The following is a 10390-nucleotide window of genomic DNA, read 5'->3' as shown; positions in this document are numbered from 1 at the left end:
TCATGTGTCATCCAGTCCCACAGACTGGCAAAGAGCTTGGGGGGAATGTGTGTTCTCCCAGGACATCCAGCTGGCAGCTGTGTTAATGTGGGCTATGTAGATGGAGCAGCAGGGATCCAGCGGGTAACTGCTAGTGAATCTGCAGGAAAACTCGAGTTGGCCTGGAGTCCAAGAGGGATGACTTCTATTCTGCCATGGTGACTGCCATGCTCAAGTCGGCAGATCCAGGGACTTCTCTGGAGAACTGTGGGCATAATTTCTCATGCTTCTCAGGCTAATTGTAAGTACTTGGGTTGAATGAGTGACTGTGCTAAGCAGTTTGAATTTTATCCTCTTAACCACTGTGATTCCAATGTAGAGATGAGGAAACCAGCCAGTGTGTGGCTGAGTGCTTCAGTCCTGTAAAACCGTAGATCCTACATGGAAAAGATGACTGAATTGCTGCATTTAAAACCACAAGTCAAGAGCATTTAAGAACTTGAACCCTTAACTTCAGGAAGTCTTCTTACTAGATTTTCTCATAGTTCTTGTTTATTGAATCATAGCTCTCTACTTTGTGTGAAGATCAAATCTCTGCCAAACTTGGTAATCCCTGTTCGTTTTTAGAAAGCCTAGCTGTTTCTGGCATTCTTTTAATGCTGACATTTCTCAGCACAACTGTGCTGGCTTTTGAGAATTAAGCTTCTTCTTGCTTGACCAATAGGACAAGCTGTTTCTGGATGTGTTTTGGAAATCTGGTGCCAGAGTCTGGGTGGTGTGTACTTGGCCCTAGGAAAAGCTGCTGTGTGTTAAGGGGAAATTACTCAGGGATGTTAGGGTGAAGGGATAAGTATACTCACCTCTTCCGTGGGGGTGGACTGTCCACCCACCCTTTTGGCGGGGGAGCTGTGTTGACCTTAGACTTTGCCCTCGTAATCTTGTTCTCAGGAGGAAGTAAAAGCTAGCGTGGGTAGTGAAGGCAGTTCCTACCTGTCCTAGCTTCTGTCTTGGCGCTGCGTCTGCGTGGCTGCCCTGAAACACTGCCCTGCAGTGTACTTCCTCACGTGCACTCCCCTGAGTGGAGCTTCCTTGCTTGTGTTGGAGGGCTGGTGCCTCATCTCCCTCCCCTTGAGGTCTTCATGGGGAGAACCCAGTTCCGGCTGAAATTCCTAGCTGGCAGAGGCTTTCCTGCTTGGCCCCCACAGCATTGTTTTTATGATCTCGCAGCAGGAGGCAAATAAGTTGGGAGAGGAAGCCTCCTGGGCTGGCTAGAGTAGTGTCTGCTGATCTGTTGTGGCAGATGTGGGCTGCACAAACTCCTGGGGCTGAGTTGGCTGAAGGTGTCACCTGTTACAGCCATGATGGACTCTCCCCAACAGCTGAAGTAGCAAACATTGCTCTGGCTGGAGGCCTCTCGGGTCCAAGGCTGCAACTGGACTTAAAAAGGGGTTCCCAGCCTGGGCGACAGAGCAAGACTCCGCCTCAAAAAAAAAAGGGTTCCTTAGATGTTAAAACAGACTGGTCCAAACCCTGTCTCAGCAGACATCAGAATTGGAGCCAATTTCTGCTTCTCTGTTCTAAAGAGGCTTAATGGGAGGAGGCAGGGAAGCCAGGACACACACCCAGAGCTAGTGGTGCAGAGAGGAGCCACACTGCCCTTAGGCAGGGGTCGTGCTTGGGAACGGGCAGTTCAGACTTGATAAGAGGGCACGAGTGTGGGCATAGGAGCACAGCGTGGCTGCAGGGTGACCTCTTGGAGAGCACACAGATGGGTGCAGGAATGCAGTGTGGCTGCAGGGTGACCTCCAGGAGAGTGCTCAGGAGGCTGATCCTAGTGACGTGGGCTCTGACCCGAGGATGGCATTTACCCAGAAAACTTGCTCCACCATAAGGCTGGCTAACTCTTCTGGATGCTGCACTCTGAGCAGATTCTGTACACCTCATCCTTGAGCCTTGGCCTTGCTGGAGTCTGGGACTTCCGGGTGTTCTGTCAAGCACAGCGAGGGGAGCTGACTTGGTTGTGTCAGGACCCTACTTGTCATTCTGAGCAGCCGCTATTTCCCTTCTATGTCTGGGTATACCTAGACCCTGCCTGTCACTAAGCCTCCATCACAGGGATGCTGGACTGCTGATCAGCAGGTTACAAGAATCAGTAGCCTTTTGTGGAGCAGTAGCTGCGGAATGCAAAGAGCATGGCTTTGCTGGGCCTTTCTCCGTGTAATCCATACAGATATTTGAGCCTCCAGAATGGAGTTCCTGGTTGGGGGCTCAATGAGACAGACCAAGTCTGACCCTCACCCGCTGTGCCGTGAGCCAGACCAGGAAGGACCGTTATAGTTCCTGAGACTCCAGTAGTTTCTTATCCCATAATCGGAGTTGCCGCTACTGAGAGAAATTCTTGAATGTCCTCAGTGTGAACAGCCTTCAGTGAGCACTCATCTCGAGACATCCTAGGGGAATGCAGATGGAGAGAAAAAACATGGCAGAATGTGGGATTGGGTCTGCTGTGGGGGACAAACTCCAAAGGCCAGGACTGCAGGACTTGGAATGGTCCCATCCCTTCAGAGATGGCTATCCAGTATGAAGATCCTTATGGAAAAGCTGCCTGCTGCTGTTCTGAGGGAAAACCTGAGCTCCCACCCAGTAAAACTCTCCCCATTGCAACATGTGGTAAATATGAGTGAACTCTCACCAGAACCCTCACTAGAGGGCAACATGGAAGGCAAGCCACGTGGAATGCTCTCTACCTTTCAGTTAGGACTGAGTAGATCCTGCTGGGGTTTAACTTGTTCACCTCTTGTTTGCTGTCAGTTGGATCGGATTTAGTTCTTCCTGCATGATGGCAGTGAAGATCCCATTAGATCGATTGCCTCTGAAAGCTATGCCCCACTGGGAGGAATCTTCATCCTTCACGGCCCCTTTGATAGGCTAAGAATCCTCACATTCAGGGTGCTGCACTCGCTCTGCAGCAGGTTATACAGAAGATGGGAACACAGGACCCTGTGTGGGAGTTGGACGTGGGCAGCCTTGGGACTTAGTGGTCAGGTCTGTGACCACTGTATGGGGACAGTGGTTGTGCTGGTGAGACTGAGGCAGAGCTCTCTTGCTCTGGTTTAAGCTCCAATTCTTTGCCAGTCCTTTGCAAGACTAGATCTCAGGAATGGCGGTTAAAAAGGCTGTGCTGCAAGGAGATGGCCTGGGAGGGGAGTGGGGATGGACACAGGTGGCCTTGGAAATGCAGGGACCTGCCCCAGCTTTCCTCCTTACTCAGGATACATGGTTTGCTTGTCTGCCAGTATCCTTGTTCCAAATGTGACCTGATGTTGGCAGGTCCAAAGAAGTGGTGGGAAAGCAAGAGATCCAGAAACACAAGTCGACTGCAGGCATCTGGATCCTACCAGCTTTTGAAGGGCTTGAGTGAAATCTCAGCCTCAATGAGATGTAAAATGAATGTAGTTCGAGGTAAGTTCAAGGAAACCAGAAGGAATGCCTCCAAGAGGGGAAGGGTACAGTCTAACTTAGTCACATGGCCTGACCTCACGGAACCTCCTGTGCCCAGCTCTTCCAGTAAACAGTTTAAGGAAGGCTTTTAGCTGGGCTCATATTGCTTTCTGAAGTGTCATCTTCCTTGTTGAAGACCTTGGGTATGGAAGGGAAGAGCCCCAGACGGGACTTGGGGCAGCCCTGAGGACACAGCCAGTCAGCCAGTGGGGAGCAGTCAACTCAGCACAGGAGGGAGCAGGACCACCAAACATCTGACAAGGTGAGAATGTCGACCACGATGGGACGAGATCAACTGGAGTCCTGTCCTGGGAGAGCTGGGGCACCTGGGCAAGGTGGGCAGAGGGTGAGCTGCTGACGTCAGTATTTCACTTAAGGAATGCCTCCATCCACGCACCTCCATCCATGCCCTCTGGAGTCTGTGTTTGGGTAGGCTCTATGCTGAGCCCTCCCTCTGATGTGGATTGGTGACTCCAAGACTGAACTGATGCCAAACTGCCCTTACCAGGCCTCACATGGGAACATGTTCTGGAATTGCTGAGGGACATAAACACTGAAAACCTGGACTTCTGGCCTACTGTGACTGAGGCAATGAGGACCCGAGGCAGGTGGACACGGGTTGGGGGCCCTCTAGGCAGGGCAGCTGCTAGGAAAGGGCTACAGTTGGGGGCAGGATCTGTATGCCTTGAAGAGGACTTTCCTTTTGGGAGTTAAACTCGGAAAATGGGTGCCAGGTCTGCTCAGTTCTGGGGTGTAATTAGACATGTTTCCCCCATGGAATGAGATGCTAGCAAACATGTTACGTAGAACCAAGACTTGTGACCTGGCTGAACATGGGGACAAGACTTACTAAGAGATGTCCTATGTGACCCTGATCCTACCGGCAGCATGTGCTTGGGAATCTCACCCCGGACAAGTCCAGCTCTTGCTCAGCCCCTTGTGGGGAGGATGTGTCCTAATGGGGTGCTTAGGCCTGGTAGCCTTGCTGCCCCCTTGTGAAACATAGGCTGGAGTTCTCAAGCTAAGCACGGGATTCTCACGGGATTCTCATTTCCTGTGGAATCCTGATGGCTGAGTGCAGCATGGGGGGGGCTGTAGACCTCGAGGCGTCCCTGGACCTGCCTGGAACTGCCTGGAATTGCCTGGAAAGGGATAACTGATAAGCTTGGTTATCTTTTGGTGTTACTGCCTGATGTCTTGGAGTGGCAGCCAATGACTGACGTGGCTTGATAACCAAGCAGGGTATCTTTCCATGGGTGGTGCTGACCAGCTGTCTGGGGTGGGGAGTGCTGGGGGGCATCCCACTTGACGTGGGATTTTTCCCACTTTTGCCTGCCTTTTAAAGTGAGATGTCCTGGAGCTGAGCCTGAGGGTGGGGTGTGGGGCGGCTGCAGCATGAGGTATCTGCTGCTGAACCAGGGGGATGTCCTAATCCGGAAATCTTGCCTTGGGCATGCAGATGCTTGGGTCCCCAAAACTGAGCTCGTAGTCCAGGGCTTGGATGTCCCCTTCCTACGAAGGATATGAAGTCGGCTCATGATGCTAGGAAAGAGACCCCCTTCTAGGCAGATTCAGCTGAGACTTTTCCTAAGGCAGACAGGCTAGGTAGAAACACCAGGAGGCCACCTGGCCTAGCTTGGGAAAGGAACCTGGCAGGAGCCCAAGCCTGTCATCACAGGAAACACGACAGTCTCCATTATGTCCTGAGCATATTGAACTGAGGAGACTTGGTACCTGTAGAGGTTCCAACAACCTCCAGCAGCCTTGAAGTCTGTTAGTCACTTCAACGCTGCTTCCTGGTCTGGTCTTGTGGTCCTTAACTTGCATAAGAATTTTCAGGCTTCCGGGAGAGTTGCCTTTATCTCTAGCCAACTTCCTAGGCTGTGCAGACTAGGAAGCGTTCTCAAGGTGGTCCTTGGGTGTTGAGGGGAGAGGGGCTCAAACAGGATGCAGCAGAAATCCTGTCAAAGCAGGTCTTTCCTGGAACTTGCACCCCATCCCCTACTATGCAAGGATGCCATGTGAGTGACCTCGTTTCCAGCTTTCTGGTTTTTCTCACCTGATGAATGTCAGTTGTACCTTGTTAATGTAGTTGCTGCCTGACTAGGAGCTCAAGGCAGGGAAGTAGAGTGTAGTGCTGATGAAGACAGACTTGTTTTTGTCTGTTTAGGATCTAAAAACATCCCACAACTACTTCTGGAGGTGTTGAGGGTTAGAGTTCAGTATCCTATGAAGTACAGCTGAATAACATACTGCTAGATCCCAGGATTCCAAGTATACCAGGGTGACAATTGGACCAGGGACACATGGGAGGGGCCATGTTCCTCTGGTCATCTCTCATGGTGGACAGAGTGCTCAATAGAGGGCCTTCAAGAGCTAAGGACTCTTCTACCTTGAGTGGGATGAGGCTGTTAGCTCCTGGGTGACCACCTGTGTCTGGGATGTTCCTGGATTCCATACCCCTGCTGATCCTTTTCTCAGTGTGCACTCCATCTCAAGATGCCAGGAAAAGGAGATGGAAGTGATGAGGAAGGAGGGGTGGGTCATAGATCTGGCCCTCAGAAGAGGGGGCAAATAACTCACTTCTGATACCCAAGCTCCAGACTTCTAATGACCTTGATCCTGAGGTGGTTATAAACTCGTCAGCTGTCGCTGCCTTCTGGCTGAACTGATCTTAGGAATTTCATCTCTTCCAATAGGGTATCTATAGTACTTCAAAATGGTTTTTATCACGTAGTGGCTTTGCATTGACTTCATAATCCCACATAGATTTCTGAAGATACTTCATTCATACCAGCTCCAACTAGTCTTTACTGGCCTTGGCTCTAACTCCATGTCTGTCGCCTGACCTCTTACATCAGACTGGTGTTCAAGTCATGTCCGTGGCAGATGATACCTAAGTCTCTACTGGCAACAGAATCGGTATATAGGTGAGGGTGGTGGTGATTCATGGGCTTTCCTCACTGAAGGGCCCCTGGAGGCATGAGGCTGTCCACAGATGTCCCTGAGCTGGATGGGGCTCTTTTACCAAGGGTTGTCCCAGGATGTTGCCGAAGAGAAGAGGAAGGCACACCTTTTTGGAGCATGGTCTTTGCACCGATGGGGGATTACTGTAGTCTCAGTAGTTGAATACCCTGTCATCAGATAAGATTCTTTGGCCTTGTTTGCTGTCCTCACTTGATAGCCCACTGCAATGAGTGAAAGGAAGTGAGGTTTGCAACCCTTTCTTCCCTTGCCAATCTCAGTGGAGCCTGACTTGAGGCATGCAGGGCAAGAGTCGCTATGCAGCCCTAGTAGGGTTGGAGAGGATGCTTGTCTGCTGTCAGTCCCTGGCCTGGTGGACCCAACCAGGGCTGTCTCATCCTGTGTGCCTGCTTCCTATCTCGGGGTTGTCCTTACCTTCAGCAGTGGGTGCTCTGTAGAATGTACTGGAGTCCTGCCAGACGAATTCCCAACAGACCACATCACACCTCGCCCTGAACACAAGGGGCACGTGCTTTGGGGGCTGGCATGCCAGGATTTTGAGGCCGTTCTTCCCTAAGCTTTCAGATGTTGGGGTGCTCTTCACGGGTGCTGTTGCCACTATCTTTGGAGGTAAGAAGGAAGAAAGATGCCTGAGCATAATGGAATGGGTCAAGTGCATGCAGGCCTAAGGTGTAGGGAGGTGGTGGCTCTTGGAACTATTATGCTGACTTGTCTCCAGAAAGCCTTCTGGATGCCTTGACCCTCCTGGCATCTGAGCTCTTCTTGCCTGTGGTTGTGTGGCCTCAAAGTACACAGCAGCCCATGGGGGAGTGTAGGCTCCACAGCTCCTCTGACCTGGGCTGGGTCCTGCCATATCACTCGGGTTTTGCTCTTAGATTTCTTTGCACTTATGTTCTAGGTATAGATGTCTTGCTCGTGCTACTTGGATTTGAGCTTCCTAATCTTGGAAAACTCCTGGTTAAGTGTTACCTCAAATACTTAAGTGAGGCAGGAATGGTCAAGAGAGCAGGAGCTTGTGTTCCTATCCCCGGGTCGGTTGGGCCTGGGTAAAGTAGCCCACAATCCTTGTTAGAGTTCTGGGTATATTTCAAAATAGCTTCCCCTGCCAGAGGCATGAGATTCTTCCATTCTCAGTTGAGACTAGGTGTGGGGCTCCTGGAAATAAAGCCCAAGTCATTACGGTCCCTTGGAGTCTGAGCTCATTTTGGACTACATTGAGCCTATGCTGTTATCAGATAGTCAAAGCTGTTCCTGTGGGTACTTCTCCCTGCTGGCTGTGACACGGTCCTCTTAACTAGCTCTGTACTTGCTGGCCAGTAGCTTGCCCTGTTCATCCATCGTTGGCCCTCAATGGTTTACTTCTAGGTTGCTTCAGCTTTTTCAAGACGGGGTTGAATTCTAAGCTCTTCGATGATCAGACAGTAACCCCTGTCAGGAAAATCTGTTCACATCCAGGTGGGTTTCCTTTTCAGCCACGTCATCACCAAGTAGGTGAGCTGCTTTTTCCAAAATATTAAACTCAAATGAACCTGAACAAAACTTTTTTTGAGGCAACTGTGGGACTTTATTACCTAAACAGACACCAGCTCCAGCCACAGGCTTGGACCAGCCAGCTGAGAGTGTGGCCTCAGACACGCCGGCCAGGTTCCCTGCTTCCTGGCCACGGTTGGAAGCAGTGTTCAGGCTGCCCCACCTTGGTCTAGTCCCGGCAGGCGCCCCCACATCTGGCTCTGCTGTGGGAGTGAGAACAAAGACCCTGCCCGCCCGGCTCCTGCTGCCCCGGGGGCTCAGCCGGCACCCACCCTCCCAGGGGCCTGGGCAGGGGCTGGGTTGCAAAGCCTCCCCCTCCTCCTCTGAGCCAGATGGAAAATGCGTCTCCAAGAGTCTCCTGGGGAGCAGGATGGAGGCCTGCCCCTCCCTAGCCAGTGCCCACAAGAGGGGGTTGTTCTGGGGGGGGCAGAAAGACCAACCCCCAGCACAAGACATCCTGGTGTGCAGAGGCCCTGGGAACAGCCCATGCCTCACCCAGGAGCATATCCTAAATGTGCAGGGGCCAGCAAGGCAGGGGAAGGAGGGGTCCGTTGCCAGGTCCATGAGGTGTGGGTATCACCTTGGACTTAGAAGGGGGCGCTGGAACCCGCGCCCAGGCCCCTCCGCCTTCAGGAATGTTTTCTGTTGGTGCTCCTGGATGGCCTCGGTGAGGACCCCGTCCTCGGAGGCATATACACCCTGGCCTGCCAGGACAGAGCTAGCTTAGCGATCTCCTGGCCCGACATGCCCTCTGTCAGCCGACCGATCTCTGAGCACTTACTCTCGTAGTCACTGAGCCAGCTTCAGACGCTGCTTTCCTTCTGTGGCCGGCTTAAAGAACATACTTGTCAAAAGACATTCTCACCAGGCTCTCCCGATCCTGCTGCTCTGGCAGGTCGAAATGAACCACCCTGTCGATGTGCTTGCAGATGTCCCCGTAAAACTGCTTGGGGTGGTGACTGGACAGGACCAGCATGAATTTGTTGCTATGCTGCCTCGTGTGGTTTAGGAAGGCGTTCTCGGCGGCTCTGAGGTGGTAATTGCTCATCTTAGTGGCTTGCTTCCCAAGGAAGGCGTCTGCTTCGTCCTCGAAGAGCAGGAGGCCGCGCCGGCTGGTATTGGCCCAAACAGCTTGTGCATGGCAGTCATGCTTTCCTGTCCCATGAGGGCCACGTCCTTGCCTGTCATGGCGTAGTCCATGCCCGAGTTCAGGGCGAGATTCTTTGCAAACAGTGTCTTCCCTGTGCCTGGTGGCCCGTACATCAAGACGTTCTCGTATGGGCTGCGGTTCTTCTCAGTGTTCCTTGTTGCTATGACAATGCCGCGCACCCGCGCTTCCAGGCTGGGACTTGGCACAACACTTTGCAGCACGTCCTGGGGTCGACTGAGGAGCTGCCGGCGGACCTGGAAAGGGGTGCCGCTGGGCCTCCCGCACCGTGATGCGGGACTTCTCGTTCACCAGGGACGGCTTCCACAGCCGAGCCGCGATGAAGCGGGCCCCGGCGGCTGTTCTATTCTTGGCCGAGTAGACCCCGCCAGCCAGCAGCGTCAGCCCAACCACCGTGGCTGTCACTGTGCCCCGGTCTGTCACAGAGGCACGGAATCTTTCCCCAAACATGGTGACAGCTGTCCTAATGGACGCCAAGAGGGTCTGATGGTGCTTCTGCACGACTCTTGCTTCCGTAAGTTCTCATCGACAAGTTGTTTGAGGTTGGACTGTTGCTCCGCCTGCAGTCTGCTCCTTCATCTGTACCAGATTCATGGTGTCCTTCGACATGGCCTGTGGGTGCAGAGGCATGGAGGGCAGGTATTAGAATACGGGGATGACTGGGTGAACAAAACATTTCTATTTCAACCATGTTGAAGTTTACACTTGGTGGCATTAATCGCATTTACAATGTTGTGCACCTGTCACTGACTTGAACTAGTTCTTCACCCCACCAAGAAACTGCAACCACTAAGTAGTAATGTTTTCCTTCTCCCTTCACCCCCAGTCACCTCCAATCTACTTGCTCTCTCTAAATTTGCCTATTCTGGATATTTCATAAGATAATTGTCTGGTTCATATCAATTTCTATCCACATTGTTGCATATCAGCTTTTGATTAACAATCCATTGCATGGAGATGTCGGTTTCTTGGTATCGACATGGGGTTGGTTTCCGTGTTCTGGCTGTCATGAATAGTGTTGCAGTGAACATTGGGCATATGAAGGGGTTTGCTTCAATCCTTTTGCAATTATCTTGGGTAAAAGTGGAACTGCTGGGTCATATGGTAATTCTTAGGTTTTTGAGGAACTGCTTCTGGAGGTGGTTCTAGCTGGAAGACTTATTCCTGAGGCCCCTGAATAAAATCCCCTATCACATCTACAGTCCACGTGGCAGATACATGATTGAA

At 51.9% G+C, this 10390-nt stretch overlaps 1 pseudogene; it reads right to left on the bottom strand.

The window, feature by feature from the left end:
• LOC108529448 (ATPase family AAA domain-containing protein 3C-like) lies at nt 1-9772 on the bottom strand (annotated as a pseudogene).
• Between the last annotated feature and the right edge of the window lie 618 nt (nt 9773-10390).

The sequence above is a fragment of the Rhinopithecus bieti genome, unplaced genomic scaffold (assembly GCF_001698545.2).
Source record: "Rhinopithecus bieti isolate Rb0 unplaced genomic scaffold, ASM169854v2 scaffold_865, whole genome shotgun sequence".
Taxonomy (NCBI): Eukaryota; Metazoa; Chordata; class Mammalia; order Primates; family Cercopithecidae; genus Rhinopithecus; species Rhinopithecus bieti.
Note: the sequence above shows the minus strand (reverse complement) of the source record. Positions and strands in the feature narration are given on the sequence as shown.